Source organism: Cebus imitator, unplaced genomic scaffold, assembly GCF_001604975.1.
Source record: "Cebus imitator isolate Cc_AM_T3 unplaced genomic scaffold, Cebus_imitator-1.0 Scaffold619, whole genome shotgun sequence".
Classification (NCBI taxonomy): Eukaryota; Metazoa; Chordata; class Mammalia; order Primates; family Cebidae; genus Cebus; species Cebus imitator.
In genome coordinates, this window is record NW_016107934.1 from 701,072 (window position 1) to 717,841 (window position 16,770).

General features: G+C 41.0%; 1 protein-coding gene across 10 annotated transcripts in view; it reads right to left on the bottom strand.

The window, feature by feature from the left end:
- The window catches only part of BBX (BBX high mobility group box domain containing), a 278,550-nt gene extending 263,770 nt beyond the window's left edge, over positions 1-14,780 (bottom strand). For 2 of the 10 annotated variants that reach the window (XM_017517145.1, XM_017517135.2), the window contains exons 1-2: positions 14,609-14,780; positions 11,337-11,408 (exon numbers count right to left, since the gene is read on the bottom strand). The gene's annotated coding sequence lies outside the window, so the exon portion shown is untranslated. Of the gene's footprint in view, positions 1-11,336; positions 11,409-12,237; positions 12,333-13,524; positions 13,605-14,069; positions 14,261-14,475; positions 14,573-14,608 lie in introns of those variants that run through there. The other 8 variants (XM_017517142.2, XM_017517136.2, XM_017517137.2 and 5 more) reach the window with 6 other exon arrangements.
- Positions 14,781-16,770: the final 1,990 nt, after the last annotated feature.

Below are 16,770 nucleotides of genomic sequence, written 5' to 3' on the forward strand. Positions count from 1 at the left end.
AAAAAAAAAAAAAAAAAAAGGAAGTCCAAAACACTTGACTGAAATATAATTTTAATGTAAGTTTAAAGTTTTATCAAAAAAATGTCAGCAGCCTTTGAAAATACCAGAAGCAAAAGGATCAACTACTATTTAAATAAAAATAAAATTATAGTGAGAAGCCTGATTTTTAAAAATTCATTATAACGCTTAGGCCAAATTAGTTTTACAAACTTAGTGGGCAAACATAGTGCCACAGCAAGAAACTCATCCCATATTTCAACGTCTAGCTCCTATGCTGGAACTGGCCAGTTTTTCAGGTATTTACTCAGCACTATTTTATACCATATCTATTAAAACAATTAGCACAGATTAATTTATATGATAGATATTGACATCTACTAGCCTTTTCCAGCCAGCGGAACACGTTTGCTTTGAGAACAAGGGTTAGTCCATATTCATCTCTTTATCTGCAAAGTCTAGGTCAAGCACTAACATTCTTTAGGCACTCAATCGATGAATGTTGAAAAAATTGGTAATGGTTTCTGCTACCCCAGTCTCACCAGCTCTTGGCCTAATTATTTAATTTGGAAAATGTTCTTCGAATATCACCCAAAAAAAATACAAGCAGAAAGAAAGGTGTTAAATGACACAAAGTTTAAATTAATTTCAGTTTACCAACCAATGTGAATGGTGTTTTTGTTTTTTTTTTTTTTTTGAGACAGAGCCAGACTGGAGTGCAGTGGCACAATCTCAGCTCACCGCAACCTCCACTTCCTGGGTTCAAGCAATTCTCCTGCCTTAGCCTCCTGAGTAGCTGGGATTATAGGCGCGTGCCACCACACCCGGCTAATTTTTGTATTTTTAGTAGAGACAGGATTTCACCATGTTGGCCAGGATGGTCTCGATCTCCTGACCTTGTGATCCACTCGCCTCGGCCTCCCAAAGTGCTGGGATTACAGGCGTGAGCCACCACGCCCGGCCAAAATCGTGTTTTTATGGGGGAATGAAACATGACAAACTGAAGACCAGCACCTTTGTTTGGTAAAGCATTGTTCAGCTAAAACAATGCAAGAAGAGCACATTCTTAGTAAGATCATCATCCACATAAGCTACTTTGCTAAAATAGACATCCTATTTCCATGTTTCATGGATCAGGGAAAAAGAAAAGACAGTTAAAAAAAAAAAACAAACTTTTAATCTTCTATATCTGAATTAGGCTCTGACTTTGCTGAATTTACAAAGATCAAAGATTTTAATTTCAGATGAATAGGGCTCTTAGTACAAAAATCCACATTATGCTGTATTTTATAAATGTTTTGCTACTTCTACACAAAAGTGTAATTTATGAAATCTTTTCCACTTAGCATAGCAGAAATAAGTTCCTTACGTAAAATAAAAAGCACCCTTAAATCACTTCCTAAACTGATTAATTAGAACTGCTGACTGACCCTATATCTGATTCATGTTTGATCAGGCACTCTGAAGTGAAGGCCATGAATCTGCTTATTAATTTTTCCACTAATATGAAACTGCCTTTCAAAGCAAATGTCAGAACTAACCATTTTATAAAACTATCCATGTTATACTGTTCATTTCTTTAGTAAAATATATTCACCGATTAAGTATTAAAAAGTACAGAGCACAGGCTGGGCGTGGTGGCTCATGCCTGTAATCCCAGCACTTTGGGAGGCCGAGGCAGGTGGATCACTTGAGGCCAGGAGTTGAAGACCTGCCTGGCCAACATGGCAAAACTTTGTCTGTACTAAAAATATGAATGCAAAAATTGGGCGGGCATCGTGGCCCCACCTGTAATCTCAGCTACTTGGGATACTGAGGCATGTGAATAGCTTGAACCCAGAAGGCAGAGGCTGCAATGAGCAGAGATCATGCCACTACACTCCAGCCTGGGCAACAAAGTGAGACTCTGCCTCAAAAAGAAAAAAAAGAACCAGAGCACAAACGTCATAGAATATTCAGCTAAGAAAACGCAACTTCTCATGAAAGAACAAATCATTTCTACTGATATACCAGAAGAATTCATAAATATTAAAAATAACAGCTGCCATAGACATTTCTATACTAGATATACCAACTAGAAAGAAAGCTGACTAAACATCATATGCTAAATTTATAAACAAAGGCTTATTTTTTGACAATGATCTTACAGATGAAAATTTACAAGCCCCATGTCAGAGATCTTTTCCCTAACTTTCCTTAGAAGTGATAAAGTACAGAGTTTCAACCTTATCACTTGAAAATGAATACTTCTCTTCCAGTATATTAAAAAAAAAAAAAAATTGGGGAGAATGCTTAGCTAAAAGTTGTCCCAAACCTTTCATTTTTAACTTCTTGGAATTTGGCCCTTACAGCAGGTAAATATAGAAAAAGCCTCAAGAGATTGTGGCACTGCAGACAGGCAGGCTAAGCCTGGCATGATCACTTACCAGCTGTGCGACCTCAGACAAGTTATTCAACCTGAGACTTAGTGTCCTTGTCATTAAAATCAGGTATTTCTCATCAGAAAGATGTTGTAAAAAATAAAGTAATAAAAACAAAACTGTGCCTCATAAGGCAGCCCTTAGTGTAGACTATCTTTCTCCTTTCCTCCCAGTGTAAAATACTATGTGGGAAACTTCTAAAGACTGCATTCAACTTTCCTGAAGTTTAAATGAAATTGTGTAGTCGTTCTATCAACCTAAAACTGAAAATGTTTGGATAAGGAGTTTATTTCCATTATTTTCATAAAAACACCCGGTACCTTTATTTCACATAGCCCTGCTAAAGGTTACTTACAATCCCTTCCTAATCGACACTTTTATACGTAGGGATGTGTATAAGTCTCAAGCTCATATATCCATAATTTTTTACATGGGCAGTGATAAATACCAAAAAGACTCAAAAACTACAAATAGATCTTTAAACTCAAACAAAAGTGTTTTAAGAAAGGAAATGTCAACTCCATATTCCCATTCTAAAATATTTGTATGCAGTATCACCAAATATATATTTGTATGCAGTATACCAAATATAATAGACTGAGAGAGAAAAAAAGAGATGAGAGAGAAGAAGAGAAGGAAAGGAAGGAGAAAAAGGAAGGAAGGGAAACCTGGGAGGGAAGAAAGTAAGTGATAATTTCAGTAACTCAAAAGATAATCAAAATCTGACAGCTGGATGTAAAGAATTATTTTCTCATTTTGTTCCATGCTCCACCACCTTCCCTCTGCAGTCCATGAGAGCTCTACACTTGGGTGAGTTTTGAGAGGTACACTGAAAGCTGAAAAACAAGTCAGCATTTTTAATACTAAAAGAATCGGCATTGCTAATAAGAATCCCTCTGAATTACTTAATCGGTGGCTTTCCTACACCAACGAACCTAGTCATATAAATAAATAATGAAAGTCCTATCAATAAACAATTCTTTGGCATTAATAGTTTCAGTCTATATCAAATGAAGACTGATTTAAGTCTTACCATAACAAACCAGATAAAGCTATTGCTTTATTTCTAGAGTATCATATACACTCTCCTCCATGACATAGTTTTCATTTTTCTAAAGTAGTTTTAGAGGAAATTAAAAGGCAAGATATGAACGTTTCATAGTTATTGTTGAAAATAAAGATATCTAGAACCTCTATAAAACCATACAACCTGAAAACATTCTCATCTGAGAACAGGCTAAATTACAGAAAACATTTTCTATTTTTATTTTCCTGATAGATGGGGGAAAAAAAACATGTGCAGGTGGCAATATAATAAAGGAAATATAACCTCTAACAACAGAAAACAATTAAATAAAGTAGCCTGAATTTTGTTCAACATTACATAGGAAACATTCAACACTGTACAGGTTTCAAATGTTATGCAGGTTTTAGTGTGTGTCTGTTTAATAAAACTAAAAACAACAACAAAGGAATCATTGCGTCAAAATGGAATATAAGAGGTTCAGTGAAATGTGAACTAACCAGGTTCTGCATGGGTTTAAGCTTTCCTTACCCAGAGGGCTTTCACTTGGCACAATTTAGATGGTACAAATGATGTCAATGACTACTATTTTGCTTACCTGACTTTATAACCTCTTATGCCTTACACGCGTACATTTGGAACCACAGGGTTTCCACAGACAAGTTTGACTGAGGTAATATATAATGTTAAAAAATCTTCCATGATTTGCTAGCTTGCAAGGAACTTAAATTGTTCAATGATTAGCGATCGAAGTTAGCAAAGTAATTTTTCATTGGGTTAAGTGGTTAGGAATATCGGAGAATTTCACTCTACCAACCAAGGAAGTTAATGCAATAGGACCACAATCCCTTATTTAAAACCCTTAGATTCTGATATGCTTCAGGATTTAGATTTTTGTGGGGTTTAAAAAGGCAAAATGGTACATATAGCACATATTACATAACATTCCTAGAGAGATCTAGGATAATATTTCACAATTAATCGATACTATTTTTTCCAGCAAAATATGTGAATATTTTAAGAGGGCTTGAAAACTACTTTAAACAACTGCATGACAGTCTGGGTTAGGTTTTGCTACCAAATGAGTTTTGACGCCACACTTTTGAAGGAAAAAAAACCTTTTTTTGTGTGAATCCATTTCCAATACCGCTACATCAAAGTACAAAGGCATTTTCAAAATACACAGAGCTTATTAACTTACCAGAGATCAAAAACGTATACCAAATTAAAATTTAGCAAAGCAGGAAGATGTTCCTGGCAAATATAACCTTAAAAATTAGGAAACACTGAAGTCACTTAATTTTAATTTATTCAAATAAATTTAATGATTGTTGAGACTAATTACACAAATTTTTGTGTCAGAGTCAGTGTATATTTGAGTAAGACAGTACCACTTGAAAACCCTGATACCTGTAGTCTTCTGTACTTTCTTTATATTTCCCTGGCTTTTGGTTTTCGCAATGTTTGAGATTTCACGGATTTGACATATTCCCCATTTATCTTTTCCTTAGCTTGCCCCTCTTTTCAAGTGCCTATTGCGTGCAATGTGCTGTACTACATATGTAACACTTCTCAATCTCCATGCCTTGACACAAGGATAAGTTTTATGAGGAGTGCCCCAAGTAATTAGAACAGTTAAAGTACCACAATTTTCCATGTGTATGTTAAGTATATTCAAATTTTTCTTATAACACCATTCTCACTTGCATTTTGATAATAAGCTTTCTTGATTTCTTTTTAAAGGAGTGGCTTTATCTCACTGTGAACTACCTATAAAACCCACACCATAATTTATCTGTGTTTGTTAACCAGGGAAATCATAATGTCCCATATGTAAACATTGGTCACGTGTTTTTATTTTGATTCTTTTGAGACACAGACTTGCTCTCTCACCCAGGATGGAATGTAGTGGCATGATCATGACTCACTGCAGCCTCAACCTGGTGGGCTCAAGTGATCCTCCCACCTCAGCCTCCGAGTAGCTGGGATTACAGGCATACACCACCATACCCAGCTAATTTGTGGTGAGGGACTCTGAGTATGTTACCTCATATCCCTTATTTTTAGTAAAGGCAAGGTCTCACTATGTTGCCCAGGCTGGTCTCAATCCCCTAAGCTCAAGCAATCCTCCCTCATCAGCCTCCCAAAGGGCTGGGATTATACATATGTCTTGATGGGAGAAGTTTGAGAACTGATACTCTAAGACATTCTAGTATCTATCAGTCACCAGTGAAAATGCCCTGTGCTGACAACTAAGTACCCTGAAATATGAAAAGAGCTGTTCTCTCGTCCGATACTCTGCCTTTTTAAAGAGGTGGGAAAATCATTCCCCAAACCTGAAAGAGCACTGTACCTCACGGTGGCATGCCTCAGCTTTGCTTGGCTTTTCTCCTTCTAGTTACTCTTATTTCCTTCACTAACAAATTACTTGTCCAGCACCTCATGTCTAATTAAAAATATACCAATGTTTCATGATAACTAGAGGTAAGAATCACTTGAGGGGGGAAAAAAACCCTAAAAGGCTTTGAGAAATTTCAAACAGTGGAAGACAGGGTGAGATGAGATACAAGTATAAAAACAGAGACTACATATTGAGTGCTAACTGTGAATAAGGGTCCTACATTTATTACTGTCTTGTGTAATCCCTGTACTATTGATAAATATTACCATATCCATTGTGCACATATGAGAATGAAAGTTTAAGGGATGTGAGGTAACATGCTCAGAGTCCCTCACCTAATAAGCAATAGAGGCAGCAGGAGTGGAACCTAGAGCTCTTTGGTGGTAATGCCTCTGCTCCTTGTGCTGTATGTCCTACTACAGAAGCATCTACAGAGGGTGATGAGGGCCTTCTCAGTATTGCAAATTTGCTGCCTGAAATACAGCCAAAGAATGGTAAAGACGGAAAACACCTCATAAGTCAACGAACTTCAGTACCACATTCAGAGCATGACTCCCATCCAATCTTGAGCCATCTGTCCTTCATGCCAAGGTTTCTTGACGCCAGTCGGAGGACCTCCCACTTGCTTCAGAATCACCTGCTATACATGCTAAAATCTAAACTCCATCGACCCACCCCAGAAACACTGAATAAGAGTATCAAAGATGAGGCCTAGAGACCTCCATTTCTAAGAAGGCTAGCAAGCACTCTAGGTCAGTGTTTTTCAAACTCTAAGTCATGAAATCAATTAAGCAGATAATATCTAGTATTTTTTGTTTAATAAAATGACTTGAAACAGATTGGATTTATAAAGATTAGTTAGGAACAAAAAATATCAGAGGGCACTACACTTTGTCCTGTTTCAGAAAGCTTGTTGCAGTTCTTTTAGGTGGAATGGGTATTAAGGGTATTTTTTATAATATACCTCAGTCAAAAGTGTTTGAGAAATACAGTTGTTTTGAATAATTTTTATCCCCATTTTTATTTCCCCTTTAAAGTAAGTTATTGGTCTTTTATTTAATTATTCATATTACAAAAAATGCAACCTTGTATGTTCTTTTTAGGAGTTCAGTTATTCCATTCCAGGATTTTCTGTTTTATTCCCCAAACTTTTCATCCGAGGACCATGTTTACTGATTTAATTATTTAATCAACATTTTAAAACATTTTTAATTTTTTAAAATTTCATTCTCATTAATTGTTACTTTGTGGGGTTTTTTTGTATTTTGTTTTTGAGATACAGCCTCACTCTGTTGCCCAGGCTGGAGTGCCGTGGTGCAGTCTCACCTTACTGCAACCTCTGCCTCCCAGGTTCAAGGGATTCTCCTGCCTCAGCCTCCTGAGTAGCTGGGATTACAGGTACCTGCCACTACGCCCAGATAATTTTTGTATTTTTAGTAGAGACAAGGTTTCACCACGTTGGCCAAGCTGGTATCAAACTCCTGACCTCAGGTGATCCGACCACCTCCACCTCCCAAAGTGATGGAATTAGAGGCATGAGCCACCACACCTAGCCTGTTACTTTGTATTTCATACATACCTTCTCATTATCTGAAGTTATTTCGCTACCTAGATTCTTAAGCTGATTTACATATTTTAACTTACTAAGTTTACATTTTGGTAGGTATATTAATGTTTCATGGTCTACATTTAATCTTTTAAGTCTTTCATTCTCTCATCTTCTATTTATATATACTTTTAGATGAAATTCTTTACCGGCTTGCCTTCTTTTGCATTCTCTCATGTAATTGGCACTTATTTCAATTCCTTACCTGTTTCCTTGAAAGAAAAAAAAAATGAAAACAATCCCCATTAATATATGAGGATTTTCTGGGTATATCTGTGCAGTTTTGAAATATCTACTGGCATTTCAAGGAAATATAATTGCCTTCTAAAGGATAATATCACATACGAATGTTGAGTGAAGTTGTAATCAAAAAGTGCTTTCCACAGGTATGACTTAAAATACAGAAATATCTTCAATTTGACACAGTATGTGATGACTGCCCTTGAGGTAGTACAACATCCAGTGACTGAATGACAGTCACAGAATCTTCAAGCTGGAAGAAGCTCCATTCAGTCTCAGTCTTTCTCTTTACCTACTCCCTTCATAGCAGTGTTTCTCAGTGTAGCTTGAGGACTGCCTGTATCTCATTTCCCTGGGACACACGATAAAAACAAAGCAGTAAGATGACAATGTCTTTAGTGAAGTTGGGTTTCTTTTTCTTTCATAGTGACAAGAAGGAATCTGACTAAAAATACAGGACAGATACCACCCAGGCCCATTTCAAAAGGTACCCTCAGTGGTGAAATGTTAAACAATGAGATGGACTTCAAGCTACAAGTTCAAGAAAAGCATCCTCTTCTTCAGTTAAGCACCTGCTTAAGTTTAAATCTTAAAGCACAAGTATGCCACACTGGTGGTAATGTAATATGTTAAAATTAATGCCTAAATTTAGTAATTTGGAGTACTTGATACAACAATTGCAAACATTTTATGTACTTTTGTGAGACACTAATAATAATTTCAGGAACTTCCTGTGCTACAGCAAAAGGGCACATCTGTAATGAAACTGTTTTCAAAAAGTTTTTTTTTTTTTTAGTAGGATAAAGCTGTGAAGCCTTTATTATTTCTATTAAAGATTTCTAATATAAAAGTAATTGGCACTCATGACAAGATCTACTTAAAAATATAGCCCTTGCTTTTGCCCATGTTCTTTATGAAATGTAGTAAAACATATACTGTTAGCATGCTGACTAATGACTAATAATTAGAAATTGTCTGTAATTTTACTGAAGAGTATGACTTAGCTACTGAGTTAGATTTTCATGGGTTGCACAACATTTTCAGACCTATTCTTCTTTCCTTATTTTTACAACATATAGAAAACTTATCAACTACATTATTACTTACAGCACAAGCCAACTGTAATTATATGTGCATCCTTGCTTTCATTCAAGGACATGTTCTAAATTCAATGTCTAAATGAATCTGTTTTAATGGATTAAATATAAAAGTCAGATCTATAAGGTCAAAGGTGCTATATGTAAGATTTTCAAAATATGTTAAAAGCACAGCTATCTCAAAAATTCTTAAACCTTAAACTTTAAAAAAAAATGTTGGATACAAAGATAAATATAGATTTTTTTAATGTCTCAAAAATTGCAAATTTTTTAAGATAGCTAAGACTCTAGGAAAATATTTTTTCCTAAAACTGCCACAGTACCTCAAAGAGGTAACATTATGAAACAATATAGATGAGCCACCTTTTCCATAGCTAGCATTAAATGTGAAATGCAAATTAAGGCTTCAGTTTCAGAACCTAACAGAGACAGGCAGAATAATAAAATGGGAACTTTGGAAACACTTGGAAATGGAGAAGCAAAAACTTCTTTAAATTTTTATTTTGATAAGTAAGCCTCAAATCTAATAAATACATTTTAGATGCCAATAACTGGCAATTCATTGTCAAAATGACTTTCTTTAGATCACTATGACAAGATTTACACAATCAGAACTACTTCGCTGACTTCAAAGACCAAGACTGTTCTTGAAAATATTGTTTTAATGAAGTAGTCGCTTGATATCTCAAAGAAATACAAGTACTTAACAGACGTTTATTCTCAGTATGACAAACTTCCCATATTAATTTTTGAATTGGTCAACTACATTTCCATGGGGAAAGAAGTGATATTAAAAGTTTGCTGCAATGAACAAAATAATGTGCCTAACATGTATATATGCGGTGTTCTTTAGTAATCAGGAATGCATTTTGAATACTCTTGCCAAAAGTGAAACTTTTCAAACAAGCTTTAAAAATCTCAAAGACAATGAAATCCACGTATTTTAGCGTGCACTAAATTCATCTTATAGAACCTTCTCATTCTGACCACTCCAAATGGCCTGTTATATATGTGACATGTTCTGAGGCCTCTAATTAAACAAACCACCTAATTATCAGCAGTAATGCAATATTTATATTCCATAAAAAAAGTTTGATGCAAAACTTATACAGATCATCTAAAGTCCTCAATAATATGAAAGTATATTTTGTTACCAAATGGACACCTCCAGAAAGGTCCAGTCCTCTAACTCAATTCCTCTTTTTTTCTGTTTTCTTTTTGAGAGGGAGTCTCATTCTGGCACCCAGGTTGGAGTGCAGAGACACGATCTCGGCTCACTGCAACCTTCGCCTCTCAAATTCAAGGGATTCTCCTGCCTCAGCCTTCCGGGATGCTGGCATTACAGATGTGTGCCACCATACCCAGCTAATTTTGTATTTTCAGTAGATACAGGGTTTCATCATGTTGGCCAGGCTGGTTTTGAACTTCTAACCTCAGGTGATCCGCCTGCCTCAGCCTCCCAAAGCGCTGGGATTACAGGTGTGAGCCACCATGCCCAGCCTAGCTCAATTCCTCTTAATACTAAGACAACAATTTTGTTAATGTACACAATATCCCAGCGATCTAGGAAACGCTACAGACGAGGTCTCTAAATTTACTTTCATGAAAAAATTAAGTTCATTTTCATTCACAAAATACAATCTCTAATTTCACTATGGTAATATTATAAAGCATCACAGTTTATTTACACAATTTATTACTAATTTCCAAACATCAACTCACGAGTACCTGGGATGTTCCTTTACAATGGAGGAGCAAAATTGCAAGGTGGTTTTCTGCAGATTGGGCTCACTGTGCTGCTTTCAAATGCTCTATAAACCCTCAGTTCTCACCCACACTGTTACCTCTCACAAATTTTCCACACACTTACTGTCCCACACATATTTTTCAGATTTTTCCATTTGGGAGTCATATATCCGAATAAGGCACTTACCAACAGATCTCCAAGTCATTGTTTATGATATTTACAGGCTACCGAATTGTTCCTAATTTCTCCAAACATGTACGTTTTGAAAGAAATTATGATGTTTTGAATCAAACTAGTGCAGTAAACACTAGATTTACTACCCTGCCAACGCCACCTTTCCCCACCCCAAAAGTAACTGTTACAAACACCACAGGTTACTCAAGACAGAGAACTTGAGAGAGCAAGCAAATGTCAGTCACTATAATTAAAGAGGCCTTCCGCACAATACTTCCTTGGGTTTTTAATAATTCTCTCCACTCATACACTGCAATATTTCTATAGTATTGTCTAGCATTAAATTTATTAGACCTTCAAAGCTATGTAAAATTTCATTATAAATTAAAATGCCTATTTGAAAATAAGTTTTGAAATGACAATGACTTGTAGATGAATACGAAATGAACATTTTAAATTATCTTAATAATAACCCACAGCTGAATTCTAAACACTAAGAATTATAAACTGACTTATGCTGTGGGAAACTCAGTGAGACAAGGTTTCTGGGGGTGCTGTAATCCCAATAGAGCATCTTCCTATGTGAACAAAATTACCCAGCTTCCCTGTATGAAGAGTTTGCATACTTACCCAAGGAGGCAAATGGAAAGTACACAGAGAGGAAGATGAACTGCCGCAAAGCCTTTGTCATATGATAGTGACCTATAAAGTATCAAATAAAGGTACATCATCAGTATGGTAGGGCTTTACAATAGTACAATTCCAAGTCCTGTAGCATTTACGAAGAAAGGGTACCAAAACCCAAGAGTCCAGCTCCCACTAACCCTTCCCCTTTCTCTACCACCCCTCCACTGGAGAACTGTGGGAACAGGAAAGGCAAAGAAGCTCCCTATATTCAAAGGGCAGAGGCTGGGGGGCAGTCCAGCTGGTATTCTAGGGTGTCTCTAGCACTCTCGCTTCCTACTCCCCATATGTATAAAGCAGAAAGTTGATCCATTCTGCAAACGCAAAACCCACACCGCGATCATTCATCAACTTGCACAAGTGATCATCGCCCCCAGGACAAATATACCAGTAACCAAATCATAGGGATCGATGGGCAGCCCGAGCCTCGCCTAGCCCAGGAGCCGGAGGGAGGTGCCACCACGGCGGCAGCGGGTCCAGGTATCGCAGCGTTTCAGACTTGGGCGGCCACAGCCGTCTCCCAAACACCCAGCCCAGGTCACAATCCCTAGATAGGAGATCGGAACCGACCGGGGAAAACATATTTGCCAAAGCCCACAGCGGCAAGTGCAGGGCCACCAGGTTTGCGAGGTCGGGGTGGGGGGAGCTAGGAAACAAGGAGGGAGGAAGAGAGCGAGGGATCCCACCCCGGCTTTGTTGCTGGTCACCATCAAGTTTGCATCTTAGTACAAAATGTCGATCTTAAAGGCTGACAAGACAGAGGCAGAGGCAGAGGGAGAAAGAGAAAGAGAATAGAGTCCATCTTGCTTTGGGAAAGAGCGGGGAGGACAAAATGAAGTGCAAATACCACACTCCGGGCGTAAAAGTCTGCTAAACACCTTTCCATAACGGAGGAGCAGCGAGTGGGGTGTCCCCGTGCCCGTGCCTGATCGAACTGGCGGCGGTCTGGGCAGAAAACGCCTCCCTCTCCTCCTCTTCCTCCTCCTTCCCCTCCTCCTTCTCCCTCTCCTCCTCCTCCTCCTGCGGGCCCCAGCGAAGATCCCGCCGCCACTGCCTCAGCCTCCGCTGCCCCCCAGGGAGGCACCTCCGGCGCCCGGCCCCGCGCTGCCATTCTGGGCTTGGACCGCGCGGCGCAGAGCGTGTGGGGCCGGACTCGGGGTGGCCGCGCGGGGACGTCCGCGCTGGGGACCCCCGCGCTCCTCGGCCGCTAGCTGCCTACAAAAGTCGCTCGAGCAGAGGTGGCGGCGAAGCGCAGGGGCGAGGGGCCGCGTGGAGGCCCCCACGCCGCGAGTGGGCAACCCCAGGGGATGGCGAAGAACGTCCCTCCCCGCGCGGGGAAAGTACCCCAGTCCCAGTCAGCCACCCCAGGAACGGCAGCCCCGCGTCCGTGGCCAGGAGAAGAGAACTGGACGTGTCATTAGCAGGACAGGCAATGGTTTCAAAGCCCCAGGCCAATGACCATTAGCAGAGGCAGAGCTCGCTCTGTCCCCATCCCCCACAACCTCCACCCACCTTCCCCTTCGCCCCCCCCCCACCTCCACCCCACCTCACGAAACTTTTCAACAAGATCCACCTGGACTAATTTGTCCTCAGACAGTTAAAATATCGACTAGACCCTAAACACCGGGAAGGAAGGGGAATGCACGCTTTATTTTCCTTCCTACAGAAAGGAAAGCAAAAAATAGCTTCTCTCTCTGTCTCTCCCTCTCCCCCCCCTGTCGTACATGTTGTGTCTTAGCTTTTTGCATCGTTTCGTTTTACCTTCCTCATTTAGCAGAAATGATCGCGGTTATTTCACACATAAACGTGTTCCAGATTGTGGGATTCAGGGTCCTTGTAAATTACAGGACTCGGGTTCGGTCTCAGTTATGTTAAGTTTCATACAATACCAAAAAATAAATAAAAAATAATAATAAATTTCTGAGGTTGAGTGAGCGAGACGAGGTGGAGGAGGAAAAGAAACCTCGAGTCTGATTTCTGTAATTTACTAGCGACCCGGATCGCAGCAAATAACAGTGGAACACGAGTGTGGCTTAAGAGGGCTGGGGAGCTCTTTCTAGAGGCATCGACCCCATCCCCGGATAAAGGATCTGCAAGTTTTCTGTCATCGCGACCATGCAAAGCCGTAACTTACCTTCAGAAATAAGACTTCAAACGGCCAAGGCCTTCCTCCTCCCCTCCACCACCACCCTCTGCCTCGCTCTCTCCACCTTAAACTTATTGACACAACATAATCCCACATTCAAGCAAAATCCTGACACAGCCTCCCTCCTCCTCTTCCCCCTCCTCTCTTCCCTCCCGTCCTCTCTCTCTCCCTCTCTCTCCGTCTCCCTCTCTCCCCCCCCTTCCCTCCCTCTTCTCTCTCCCCTTCTCCCTCGCCCTCTTCCCCCTCTCCCCCTATTCTTCCTCCAGGCTACTCTGGCACTAAAGCAGCACTTTCTCTACTCGCCGCGCATTTGGGAAGGGGTGGGGGGTGAGAGGGCACTGATCTGCGCGGCCGGAACACCCAAATCCCAACTCTCCAGATGAACGAGCAACTGGGCTGCTGTTCCCGGTCACCAACGCACACGAAACGTTCAATAAATCCACCGAAGGCTGGCTCCTCGTACCTTCCTCCCCTGCCCCGGCTCCCCAGGCCCCACCTCCCCGGCTGCCGAGACCAGGCAGGGCTCCACGTACTTTCGCCGAGATGAAGTTTGGGGCTCCCCGGGCGGCCAAGAGCCGCCCGCCGGCGTGAGGGCTCTGTTGTTGTTTTCCTGGGGCCGCTCCAGCCCGCGCCCCGGCGCCCGTGCCCCTCTCGGGCGGCGCTGCCTGTGTGCCGAGAGGTGCTGGTTGCAAACGCAGCCTGGCACCGGCTGGCCTACTGCTCCCCGGCCCGGCCCCCAGCCTCCCGCTCGCAGGGCACTGCCTCCTCGCCCCCCGGCCCCCGGCCCCCAGCCCCCGCCGGCGCGGCCGCCGCGACCCTCGCCCCCGACCTCTTCCGACCCAAAGTTTTGGCGGAGGGGGAAAGTGTCCAGGGAGCGGGCCGGCTGGCGGCGGCTCCGGACGCGCGGGGTTCCCTCCGTCTTCCTCAAGTCCACCCTACCGGCTGCCGCCGCCGCCGCCGCTGCTCCTGCCGCGGAGTCCTTGGGGCTGCAGCCCGGCGGCTCGCAAGTGAGTAGGAAAACAGAAAGTGAGGGGAGTGCGCCCGGGGAGGGCTGGGGCTGGGGGGCGCCTACCTCGCGGGCTCGCCGGGCGTGAGGGCGTGTGTGTGGCTCGCCCTCAGCGGCCAGTCAGGGTTTCTCTATGGGAAAGTGGAGAGGAGCTCGCGGAGCCGCTCTGCCTCCGCTTCACTGTACACTGCTCCACATACAGTACATGCAACCCGGAGAGACTGAAAACACTCATTTTATATAAGGCAGCCTGCCATTGGCCCGCGCCGTGACGGACAGGCCGCGCAGCCAAACAAGAGGCCCGTTACACCCAAACACACGCACACATACACACATTTTACAGAGACACACAAAGATCATCACATTTTCTATTTTCTAATGTTCGGGACCTGTAGACAGTAGGAGAGGACAGGTAGAGAGGCCCAGCAGAGTGGGGTAAAGGGGAAAGCCCCTGTCTGCAGCAAGTTGCAAGGCTTGAAACTGGTGTCCTTTTGACTTGGGAGGGTTATGGTAATAAACTACAACTCCACTGGATATGGAAGTGAGGGGGTTTTTTCATCGCTGCCTTTTGGTGCCCCATGGAAGAGGCCTGCGTTGTGTTACGATTTTCCAGTCTGACCCGGCGAAAAAGTGGCCAAGAAAGGCTTTTATCAGCTTGGATTTCTTGTGTCAATGGGTTAGCTATCACATAGGCCAAAATAGTGCAGATAAGTTTATCAGGACTATAATGCATTGAGGTTGTTAATGCCTCATTCGTAGGTAAATTTTAAAAAAAAAAATCAATATAACAACACACAAAAATAATTTTGCTGAAAACGACCAACGCTGTGCTGAAATAGCCTAACAACTTTCAGCTGGTCAGAGTACTGCCATCACCTGTGCGGACATGCAAAGTGTGCTATAAGGGAAAATAAGTCATGGACGATAAGCTATTGACCCTTAGCCTTCAAAAGAGACCTTTTGATTCAATGTATACAAGATTTACATTTTGCATATTATACGTAAAAATATATGATTCTTTACATATTTCACATCTCATGTGAACATTCTGTGTTGCGTGACTTTTGGAGGTGATGACTCTCAGGACTGGTCTTTGATTTTTTTTTTTTCAACGATGCATCTTCTGCAGATAATATTTGACAGTTCGATATAAAGTCAACAGGTTGGTGGAAAGAAATCAAAGCTGGAAATTAGAAGGAGTAAATTGTGGATTAAACTCTTTAACCAGCTGAACAATCTTGAGCAAGTTACTTAACCTCTCTAATGCTCAGAGTTGGTTTTGATTTTTGTTTTAAGATTAAAATAAGCAGCTTTTCCAGATTCCCTCAATTAAATTTTTATTCAGCATCTACTATGTGCCAGACATTATCTTAGGCCTAGATATTTTCTTAGGGTTCCTTCCATTTTAAGAGTCGGTGAATTATTCTTAAATACAAACATTTTGGAGATTACATAAACACTACGATTTTATTGCCTACGTATGTAGCTTTAAAACTTAAAGGAGACCTGAATAAGAAAACTTATTTCAATTCCCCTTTGATTTCCTTGAAGCCGTCTTAAGGTTTTTCTCACACATCCATAAAGTTGTTAAAAGAGTGTGTGTGTACATGCGAGCATTCCTATGTAAGAGAGAGAAAGAGAAACAAAATCAGAGAAAAGTTTAAGAAGTTCAGAAAACAAAGTAGCATTTAGAAATATGATGTTTATTTTTTAAGAAAAATCATTTGTAAAAGGAAACATATGTAAAAATCACAGCATTTTATTTTTTTTAATTTTATTTACTTTTATTTTTTGAGTTGGAGTCTCGCTCTGTCACCCAGGCTGGAATGCAGTGGCATGATCTCAGCTTGCTGCAACCTTCGCCTCCCAGATTCAAGAGATTCTCCCATCTCAGCCTCCCGATTAGCTAATGCCCATCTAATTTTTGTGTTTTTGTAGAGATGGGATTTCACCATGATGGCCAGGCTGGTCTTAAACTCCTGACCTCAGGTGATCCATCCTCTTCGGCCTCCCAAAGTGCTGGAATTACAGGCATGAGCCATGGAGCCCACCCAATCACAGCATTTTAAACAGATAATATCAAAGGTTATATTAATAGCAGTTTCTTTTAGCTGACAGAAGGAACAAAATGTTCTTTATCCACACTACACTGCTCTGAGGACGGTGCTAAGTATTATTATCTCTAGTTTACCCATAAGAGAAACGAGTCAGGGAAAAATCATGTAGCC